Raw genomic sequence first — 10,931 nt, forward strand, 5'->3', positions numbered from 1 at the left:
AGGGAAAAAACCCTAACAACAGCTTTCTAATGTTGCTTTGAAAAAAAAAAATACAACTTATCTTTTTTTTTAAGTCAAGATATGAATAGTTAATAAAGAAAAGCGAAAATTGCCAAAAAGTGACATGGGACAACTATGCTTAGAACGGCAGTGTAGTGTATTCAACAAAGTTTTAGATCTTATTAAAATATGAACTTTTGTCGAAGACGTCAACTTTCTATCTTCTATAGTTTTTGGAATATAAGTCATTTTTGTTTGACAACTTCTGAAAAAACAGGAAGTGGGTTCTATCTGTGGTATAAACGCAAGGTAGACGTAGGACTATCGTTGGTTTAGTGATCATTTGTTTGAAGTTGAATCTGAATCCATTTTGTATGAATGAATAAATTAATATTTGGGGGAATTCGAAAACGTGAGCGTTATGTTGGAGGCACAAGGTTTTGACCCTCAATACATCTCTGTCGATTGAACGAAGTGACACGATTATCACTTCATTCGAAAGATAAAATGTCTACGAGTTATATGGCTTATAAGCAAACTATTGACAGTCGAATGAACTGAAGAATTATTCATAGAAGTCCTACGAGTCTCGCGGTAAAGAAGGTCCGCTGCATCAGTGACCGGTTTAATGCAGCAAGGTCAGACGATACTGTGGAGGGTTCCCTGGTGCTCCACAGGCTCCGTTATCGGCAGGGTTTAGACACCTCTACCATTCATCCCTCGGCACGGGTCGCTTTACACCTTGGATTAGGGGTTTATCCATTACTTTCTTTCCATAATAACCATGGATAACAGCTATTACAACCATCCTCCTTTACTGGGGCTTTGGGCCCACTGTTCTGGTTCTCAATAATTTCAGGTTCTTATTCGGACATGCTATTATTGGGATCCGTCATTGGCAGACGGAGTTGGAAAAATGGAAAAAGTATTGTATGAACACATAAATTCTGTATTTATGTCCAAACGCCCATTATCTAAATACCAGTTTGCCTACCAATCGGGCAAATCCCACAAGTAGGGGTTTTATCATCCCTCCTTTGGTCACTTGTAGTTGACGACCTTCTGATAAGTTTAGAGGTGAAAGGATTCGAAATTGTGTGCTTTGCCGATGATCTAGTCATAATGGTACGAGGCAAGTTTGACGACGTGTTATCGAGCAGAATGCAGATGGCCTTAAACTTTACACAATCTTGGTGTATCACAGAATATCTGAGCATAAATTCCTCAACAACAACAATTATTCTGTTCACCAAAAAGAGAAAACTGCATCTGCATTCTCTACGTATTGGGGGAGAGGAAATAAAAAGCAACGCTTCAGTGAAATATCTAGGTGTAATCTTAGATGTTAAACTAAACTGGAACGCGCACTTAGATTCAATTAATCTGCAAGGCCAACTCAGCTCTATGGGCATGCTCTAAAATGATAGGAAGAACATGGGGCCTTAAACCAAAAATGGTTATGTGGGTTTACACTGCAATAGTGTAGCCTAGGATAACCTAAAGGGTGTGTCGCATCAAATTGCATCACGAAAATAACGCTGTAGAAATTCGCCCAGTAGACCGATCCTTTTGAAAATTTTAGACAGTAAAATAAAAACTATTAAACAACTTTTGGTATTTTCTTTTTATTCATACTTCGAGCCCAAGCCCGTATGCTCGCACCTTACTCTTTACCCCGTCCATAAGGTTCTGTACAACGCAGGTAGTAGTTTTTTTGAACAGAAATCCATTTTCTCTTGAAGTCCGCCTCCGATTTGACAACTTTTGGGTTCTTCCGGAGGGCTTGCTTCATAATCGCCCAATATTTCTCTATTGGGACCGAACTTCTCGGATCACGTCTAAACTGCTTAACTACGCGCTTGTGATCTTTTTCACTGACGGAGCATCCATTTTTGCCGTTCTTCACCTTCCGGTCGATGGTTAGGTTCTCGAAGTATCGTTTTAGTACTCAGCTGACCGTGGATTGGACGATTCCCAGCATCTTACCGATGTCCCGATGTGACAACTCCGGATTCTCGAAATGAGTGCACAGGATTAATTCACGACGCTCTTTTTTGTTCGACGACATTTTTCCAAATTTACGAAAAAATTTACAGTGAAGCATGGCCAACGTGATCTATACACTCTTATCTGATTATAAGCGAAAGCTGAAGATATAATTCCTAAAAATTAAATTTCTACAGCGTTTTTTCCGTGATGCAATTTGATGTGACACACCCTTTATGCCTCACTTGTATGGTGGCCAAAGACTGAGGAAACTGTAGCTACAAAAAAGCTAAACAAACTCCAACGACTAGCATGCATTGCATTTACTGGAGCAATGCGAAGTACACCCTCAAAGGCATTGGAGGCTATCCTTCACCTGGTACCTTTGAACCAATATATTCAGCTAGAGGCCAAAAAAAGCGCTCTAAAGCTTAAAAGATGGAAAAAAAACTAGACGGAGACAAAACTGGTCACTTGAGCATCTTGAATCTTTTACCCATTGGACCAGCCTCAGAGATGAACAATGATTGGATGGAACCTAGGACCAATTATGGCATTCCATACAGAGTGATCGAACATTCTCGCTCAGTATGGGATGAAGGTGGCCCCAACGTTCGTAATGGTTCAATCATGTTCTACACTGATGGGTCGAAAATGGGAATCAGAACAGGTGCTGGAGTGTATGGTCCCAAAACAAAAATCTCTGTGGCTATGGGAAACTGGCCATCAGTTTTTCAGGCAGAAATAGCTGCAATAATAGAATGTCTAAATGTCTGCCTCAAAAGAAAGTATAGACATGCTAACATCTGCATATTCTCTGACAGTCAAGCGGCACTTAAAGCTTTAAAAGACTTCAAGTGCTCTTCAAAAATTGTCTGGGAATGCATTTCCCTTTTACGGCAATTGAGTCAGATAAGTTCGGTACAATTGTACTGGATTCTTGGCCATTGCACTATGGTCCAGGAGGTGCATTTAAGTGGAAATTAGCATCTAGAACTCGACAGCGATTCTCTAGACAAAAACTGTCTTCGACAAAGTTGTTACATATAATAGAGCGCTCATTTTTATGTTATCAAAAATAGGGTGACCACAATTTACGATGAAATAAAAAATCTAACTTTCTTATCTTTATAGATAGAGGTAAACATAGTTCGACAATATTGTAGCTCTGGTTATTTTAAGTAACTTTGTGGAACAATATTTCTTTCTATCTCTCCAAATAACCGATATAACGCTTTTTCTCTAGGTTGAGTTAGGGTTACCATGAAAAAAAAGGTTTCTTTGCTCTAACTTTTATATGTAAAATTCTACATCAAAACTGTCTTTGAATGATCTTTAGAGTTTTTAAATAAACGCATTTTACGGTACATAACTTGTATGTATCTTAATGCCACTCAAAGTTATTGATGTTTTTTCCCCGAAAACACGACCTTTTCATTTGCTTGTCGTTCATTTTGGGGCAAACATAATAAAAATTTATTGATAGCATTTTAAAGAGCACATTTGACTCTACATAAAGTGAAACTTTCAAAAGAGTGTTATTTTTTGTGTTTGAGTAAATTAAATTTGAAATTATGAGTTTTTGCATATAAATGAACAAGTTGCAATTTTTAAATGCATATAGTGAGCGTAGACTTTAAAGCAGCATCATAATTTCACTCATAATTTCAAATTTAATTTACTCAAATACAAAAAATAACACTCTTTTGAAAGTTACACCTTATGTAGAATCAAATCTGCTCTTTAAAATGCCATCAATAATTTTTTATTATGTTTGCCCCAAAAAGAACGACTAGCAAATGAAAAGGTCATGCTTTCGGGGAAAAAACATCAATAACTTTGGGTAGAATTAAGATACATACAAGTTATGTACCGTAAAATGCGTCGATTTAAAAACTCTAAAGATCATTTAAAGACAGTTTTGATGTAGAATTTTACATATAAAAGTTAGAGCAAAAAAACCTTTTTTTCATGGTAACCCTAACTCAACCTAGAGAAAAAGCGTTATATCGGTTATTTGGAGAGATAGAAAGAAATATTGTTCCACAAAGTTACTTAAAATAACCAGAGCTACAATATTGTCGAATTATGTTTACCTCTATCTATAAAGATTATGTAAAATGCGTGGATTGGAAAGCTCTAAAAGTCATTCGAAGACAGTTTTGATGTAGATTTTCACATATAAAAGTTAGAGCAAAAAAACCTTTTTTTTTCATGGTAACCCTAACTCAACCTAGAGAAAAAGCGCTATATCGGTTATTTGAAGAGATAGAAAGAAATATTGTTCCACAAAGTTACTTAAAATAACCAGAGCTACAATATTGTCGAACTATGTTTACCTCTATCTATAAAGATAAGAAAGTTAGATTTTTCATTTCATTCACAATTTTGGTCACCCTATTTTTGATAACATGAAAATGAGCGCTCTATTATATGTAACAACTTTGTCGAAAACAGTTTTTGTCTAGAAAATCACTGTCGAGCTCTAGATGCTAATTTACACTTAAATGCACCTCCTGGACCATAGTGCATTGCGGTATAGAGGGCAACGAGCGAGCAGATGAACTTGCCAGGAACGGCTCAAACTCACCATGCACTGGTCCAGAAACATTTTGTGGACTTTCTGACTTTGTGTTGAAAAGTGAGCTGAAGAAATGGGAAGACCGGGAAGTGACAGCCAATTGGATGGCTGCAAAACTTTAACAGGCGAAAAAATTTATTACTCCGAGTATTAAAATTACTCAACAGCTGCTAAGCCTTAATAAGAAAGACTTATGCACATTCACTGGTCTTGTAACAGGACAATGTTCGAGTAAATACCATCTTAAGAACATAGGTTTAGCACAAGATGATATATGTCGCTTTTGTAATGCCGAAAGCGAAACCTCGGAACATTTGCTCTGTAACTGCGGAGCTCAAACTAGACGCAGACTTCAACACCTTGATAAAGCTATTCTGGAGCCCAAGGAAATTTGGTCTGCGTTGCCGATCAGGATTATAAATTTTATCAAACAGATTATTCCTGATTGGCACCTATCACGCTATAGCTTTCAGTCTACTCCTTCATCAATAAGTAGTAGATAAGCTTGAGATGTAGTATAAAAAAGGGGTATACCACAATAGTTCAAAATAATGGACGCAGTGGTTCACACCCAACAGGGAAAAAAAATTGTAGGAGGTTGTGTTCAAGACACGACCGCATTGTTGAAGTAGAACTACGCTGAAGTCACTTGTTTATAACTGTGGATATTATTTTATAATGCTACGAAAATTTTGAATAACCATTCTACTAGTTTGGTCGCCCTGAAATGTTTTTTTTTTATTGTAGAATCATTTGACGAAAATTATTTGATGATTCATTCTTGTGCTTGCAGAACAATACATGCTCGAGACAAGCGCAGCTGTCATCCTTAGTAGAGGAAGTTTTGCTACCGGCAAGCGAAACCGAATCACATACAAAATTCCAGAACGACATTTACTTTCTTGGTGACTAAATAAACGAAATAAACTCTGTTTGCACGCGAGCCCAAATAAATTAATGACTTATTATAACTTATTGAATAACTTGGTATTCACCAAATAATTTTTGGGTGCACAATCTTAACACCTGCTTCACCATAGCGTCAGTTCAATGCATTGATGCAATGTCAAAGGCATCAACGAAGCCTTTATGATGACAGAAAACAAATAATGTTAACTGCTTGGAAAAAGGCTGAATATTTGCCTCAGAGGAGATTCATTACTAATACCCTAGCGTAACTAATTTCCTCCCGCTATCCTCCTCCTTGTTTATATTTATCATTACAAATGGGGTTTCATCGTAGCGAAGTTGCACTATTTTTACGTACGGGTTATGAAGCACGTACGCACACAAATATCCATATATCTTTGTTTTGCGCTCTTCTCAACAGAAGCCCTTTCTATTATTATTGCCTGTCTCGATTAGCTTAGCTGTCATCCTTTGTGGAGAGAGTTTTCCTACCGTCATGCGAAACCAAATCGATGATAAAATTTCAGAACTTTTATTTTCTTGGTGAGCTGACGATAACCTAGCTTGACACAATTGTGTAGCTCAGAACCTTAATGCAATGGCGTCAGTTTGATGCAGTGATTGCAATCCCAGAGACATCAACGAGTGAGTAATTTGGTCGCGACCACAGCTCAATTCGAAACGAAGACACGTGATAACGCAAAACAAGGAAGAACAAGCGGTATTCATTGCTTTGAATACAGAACGATACTGAAAGTTTGCCTTCCTTCCTGGCTTGAGACTTTAAACTTCTTCAGTTCATTCGTCTCTAACCTTCAAAAAGGCCGTTGGAAAACTTTACTGTATCCATCATATTACTCCTCCAACCCCATTGTCTTGAGAGAGGCATTCGATTCCTCGTCGTCCAGCTCACCCTGCAACGATGTTATTCAGTCGATTTCCTCACGAAGAATGCAACTTTGCCTCAGCGAGATCCACTGGTTATACTCTAGGCAAATATTCCCCTTCGTTCTTTTTCTTTTCCCTTTGTTCGCGGAGACTTTACTCTTACGATTTCCCCTTCGTTGCTCGTCAATAAGTTGCTCGTTATTTACAGCTCTGTTCGGAAAAGCACACAAACGGACAGAGCAAATGTATTAGGAAATGGGAATGCTTCCAATTTACATCAATTTAAACCATATACAGACTATGGGATTGTAATGTATAGCATATGAAACAATTTTTAGGGAATTTCCGATTTGTTTGGTATGTAAATCCCCAAAATCCGTTCGCGGCAAAAATAGTTATTAACGTTAACTTTATGGGTACCTGCTTGAAATCATCTAAGTCATGATTAATATGCGGGTTCGCAACGTTCGCTTTGTGCACAACGTCTACGATCAACTTGTATGTAGCGAAGCCAAATATTGAACACAAGAAGCAATTAAGCAAATTGTTGCAAAATTTATTCTTCGCTTCCTTATGTTTGTTTTATGAATAACGCATAACACAGTGTTTGTCACTAATTCTCAAACTCTTTTAAACTCTGTGATTTAATTTCAATACCATTACCGATAGACAAAATATTTGTCGCTTCCAATCAGTCTACATAAATTTCACTCGACCCACTTCCCTTTTGTGAAATTGTTGAGTGAACATCGTGTGCCGGTGAGAGTTTGTAACCCTCATAAGTTTCCGAAAGATGAAATTTTACGTTGATTGCACATGATTGAAGAATTTACAAAAATACATTGATCACAGTATTTGATAAACTTTTTCGCTTTATTAAAATTTCGAATTCTGCGAAGAACTATTTGAAACATCCGGAAGACAAACTAGAGACGAATAAACAATGAGTTTGAATTCTCCAGCAACTGAGCGATAAGCGCTCGAAACTAGATTTTCGCTATTTGAGATTTTTCGTTTTTCATTTTGTATACTCTATGTACGAAAAACACATAATCACACATTAGAAATAATCGCTGGAAAATTACATGATTTTTGCGATGCGAAACATTTTCCGTTTTCCATTTTATGCATCCAATATTGAATATGAAAATATTCAATATTTATCCAATATTGAATATGAAAATAAATATTATATATATAAAAAATATATATGTGTGTGTGGCCGCTGCTCCGATGCCTCAAGCGGAAACAATTATCAATGCTGGTACTTTCTAGGTCGGCTTTTCAGTGGTACCACTCTCCTCCCGATGGATTCCCTTTTGGCCTAATGGAGAATTTTTAACGATCCCGACATAACAATGCCGTTTGTTTGCACAAACAGTTTGCACAAACAATCTCTATTGTACCTACAAGAATTGTGTCATTGAAGAAACAATATTTTGAAAATTAAAATTCATTTTTCTCGAAAAAATGTGTTTTAAAAATTCTGAACAAGTAGATATAAATAGCACTTAAAATTTTCAAGAAGTCACCCATACATAGGAAGATTCATAACATTTTTGTGTATAAATTATCACAATTTATATGCTCTGATAACTTTTTTTCTATTTAGAAACATGTCAAGAACATGTCAAGCGTGAGAATTTTCACACAAAAATGTTACGAGCAAAACATAATTTTCCTCAGGACTTTTTATTTAAAAATGACTTATATTCCAAAAATTATATAAGGTAGAAAGTTGACGTCTTCAACAAAAGTTTTTTTTAGCTAAATTTTTTTCCAAAAAAATTTTTGGTATTTTTTGTGAAAATTTAAACAATTTTCTACATTTCATCCTTTGACGAGAATTTGAAGGTATCAAGTTTCCAAGTCATAAATTTTTGTAAAAAATTAAGAAAATAATTCGGCTTTCTTCAAAGAGTAGTCTAATTCTTTTCCGAATATTTCAAGTATGCAAAGTTGCTATCGGAGATGGTGATGTCAAATCCTAAGACGAGTTGGCATGAAATTTGTCCATTGTATTTAACAATTCCCTCTGAAGTTATTGCATCTCTCAGGTGTACATACTTCTCAAACCGCGAATTTACTTGATTTGATGAACTTCAGGCACTCAGTTTCGATTTTGACGGCGAACGCATATTATTGAATCGATCGATTATCGCAGCAAATATTTTGCCTAATCATCAAACGGTATGCGTAGAAATTCAGTGAGCAGAGAATGTGGAGGCACATCTTCCAATGCAGTCTTGAATAACCGAGCCAAAGCGTTGTGTTCGTAAACGCTTTTGTAGCCGGTGTTAAGAAAACACATTTAGAAAAAATATGCGGGTACAGAAATACTCCCGGCTTGCATGAATCAACAACTTCATCTTCTACTTTTTATACTATAGAAGCTTTAAACAGGAAAGTTCATTCACCGCTAGTATCTGAAACGATAGTTTTCTCAGGCTTTACTATCAACCTTTTTTTCTCCCCCGCTTCAAGTAAGCAATGTCCTACCGCTTCCTGTCATACTGTTTTCATAAAATATATTACCTATCCCGACAATGGTCTTTACCAGTCGAAAAATAATAAAAATTAAAATCTAGATTTTTCTGAGATATCATTTAATGATAGTTGTAGGATGCGTCATTCAGGTCAGTTTGGAGGGATACTGAGAGTACAGAATATTGTCAATGAATCATAGATAGAACTTTCAAAGGTTTTTCCAGTTTACATCCATTGTTCGATTCTGCGAACTCCGACTGGTTGTATTAAATACTCACTTTCATATTTATTTACATTAAATTAATCTTCCGGAGAAACATCTCCAAAAATATTTCTTTCTTGCGATTATCTGGAACAGAATTTGAATAATCGCCAACCCCAATACAATGATGCAATGTTTGCTTTGCATTCGATCTCATGTCAGGCTTCTCAGAAAGAACTCGAGTTTTAATTTATGGTGTTTTCCAACACACGATCGGCAAACAAACCGGGTGCGAGACGTTTTCCAGACGGCCTGCGATCAAATCCGTCGGCATCGGTTCGGAGAAATGAGGTGCAGAGCACCAAAGCTCCTAACCCTTTGCGTTTTCTCCCGTAACACGATGACACAATCGTACCTGTTTTTTGGCCACAGCTCTCCCTTTGTCTATTCGGCGGGGAGGACCGATTTTCAGCAGACGCTCCTAATTCCGCTGGGTGTCTGTGTGGACTCTCACCCACCACAGAACTGACCCCACTTGGGTAAAACTCGATCGCTCGTTCTCACGATCTCCGTTTTCTGAGAGAATCAGAAAATCACTCCAACTACACTGAACGTTATCGATTTGGGTCCCTTGAGTTACTCGACCACTACACAAGGTTCACGGTTCATAATGAGAAACACGAGTTTGACACGGAAAATGAGTTGCGTTGGCTGAATAAATACCGCAATTTTCCACATGTGAGTGTTATTGTAGCAATTGGATTATTTTCTCAGCTTAATTTAGCACCCAGGTTTGAACTCAAATTCGTCCATTTATAATTGACACTAATTATTGTTGTTTGAAACTGCCTGACGTCACCATCGGGGAAATATTCTATATCACTTGAATCACAATGCATCACCAGCAATTAATTAACACGAACAGCTCGTCCGGCACCCAAGAGTACAAGTATACGCGAAAATCAGTTGTCATTTCGTACGATCCGCACTCCAATGGAGCCTGAGCCGATTCTAAAATTATATGGGCACCGACTTTTGCACCGATTTCCCTTTGCTCTCGCGCTCTCATACCATTTCTTGGCTTCACACCTCAAATTTTTCAAATATTTGGTGCGAGTTTTTCAGGTCAGTTTTTTCCTCCCACTTCAACATACGATCGAGGATGATCAATCCATAGTTGACGATCATCGCACGTGTCTTCTAATCACTGTGGCACTCCAGCAGGAGGGCAAATTTAGCATTTCCTTTGGAGCGTGATCGATTGCCGCCCCGAGGAAAAGTGTCACTGCAATCCTGTACTGTCGAGCCGATTGAAACGGGAGAAAGAGTTAGACTGAAGCTTGTGGCGTTTATCCGGCTGTTGGCCACAACAATTCACTCACTCTCGCGGCGGATCTAGAGATCTATTTTTAAATGGATGTTGGTAAAACTACAGTGAGATTGTAGATTGAATTTCAAGCGTCTTGAGCGACGATCAAGTGAGAGTCTCAGATACTGTCACATGAGGATATTGTAGAAAATCGTAAGCGGCTTATACGGGAGAAGCACTTTTACTAAGTTATTGAGGAGAGATTGATAGAAACAAACGCCGGGTAGTGTAAAACATGGACACTGGATGGGTCATATTAATAGAAGCTGCATCAGGAAGCAGTACGTGATTGATACATGTTTACTGACATTCAACGTGAGTATACAGTAGATGGATAATTGTCCGTTCGGTTGTTTAGGTATTTCATTTTACTATGTAGAGAACGCAAACGATTTGAAAGAGCATTACAAAATGAAGGTATTTTTTTTCGAAAAAAAAATTAATAATCTCCTTTATTCTGCGCGGCGAATGACGTGAGATGACTCAAGTCACGGTTTTCCTGCAGGCGA

The 10,931-nt window shown here is 37.5% G+C and overlaps 1 protein-coding gene across 2 annotated transcripts in view; it reads right to left on the reverse strand.

Annotated features, from left to right (window-relative positions):
- The window catches only part of LOC129767229 (serine/threonine-protein kinase meng-po), a 46,305-nt gene extending 35,934 nt beyond the window's left edge, over positions 1–10,371 (reverse strand). For both annotated transcript variants that reach the window (XM_055767898.1, XM_055767897.1), the window contains exon 1: positions 9,469–10,371. The gene's annotated coding sequence lies outside the window, so the exon portion shown is untranslated. The remainder of the gene's footprint in view (positions 1–9,468) is intronic.
- Positions 10,372–10,931: the final 560 nt, after the last annotated feature.

Source organism: Toxorhynchites rutilus, chromosome 2 (assembly GCF_029784135.1).
Source record: "Toxorhynchites rutilus septentrionalis strain SRP chromosome 2, ASM2978413v1, whole genome shotgun sequence".
Classification (NCBI taxonomy): domain Eukaryota; kingdom Metazoa; phylum Arthropoda; class Insecta; order Diptera; family Culicidae; genus Toxorhynchites; species Toxorhynchites rutilus.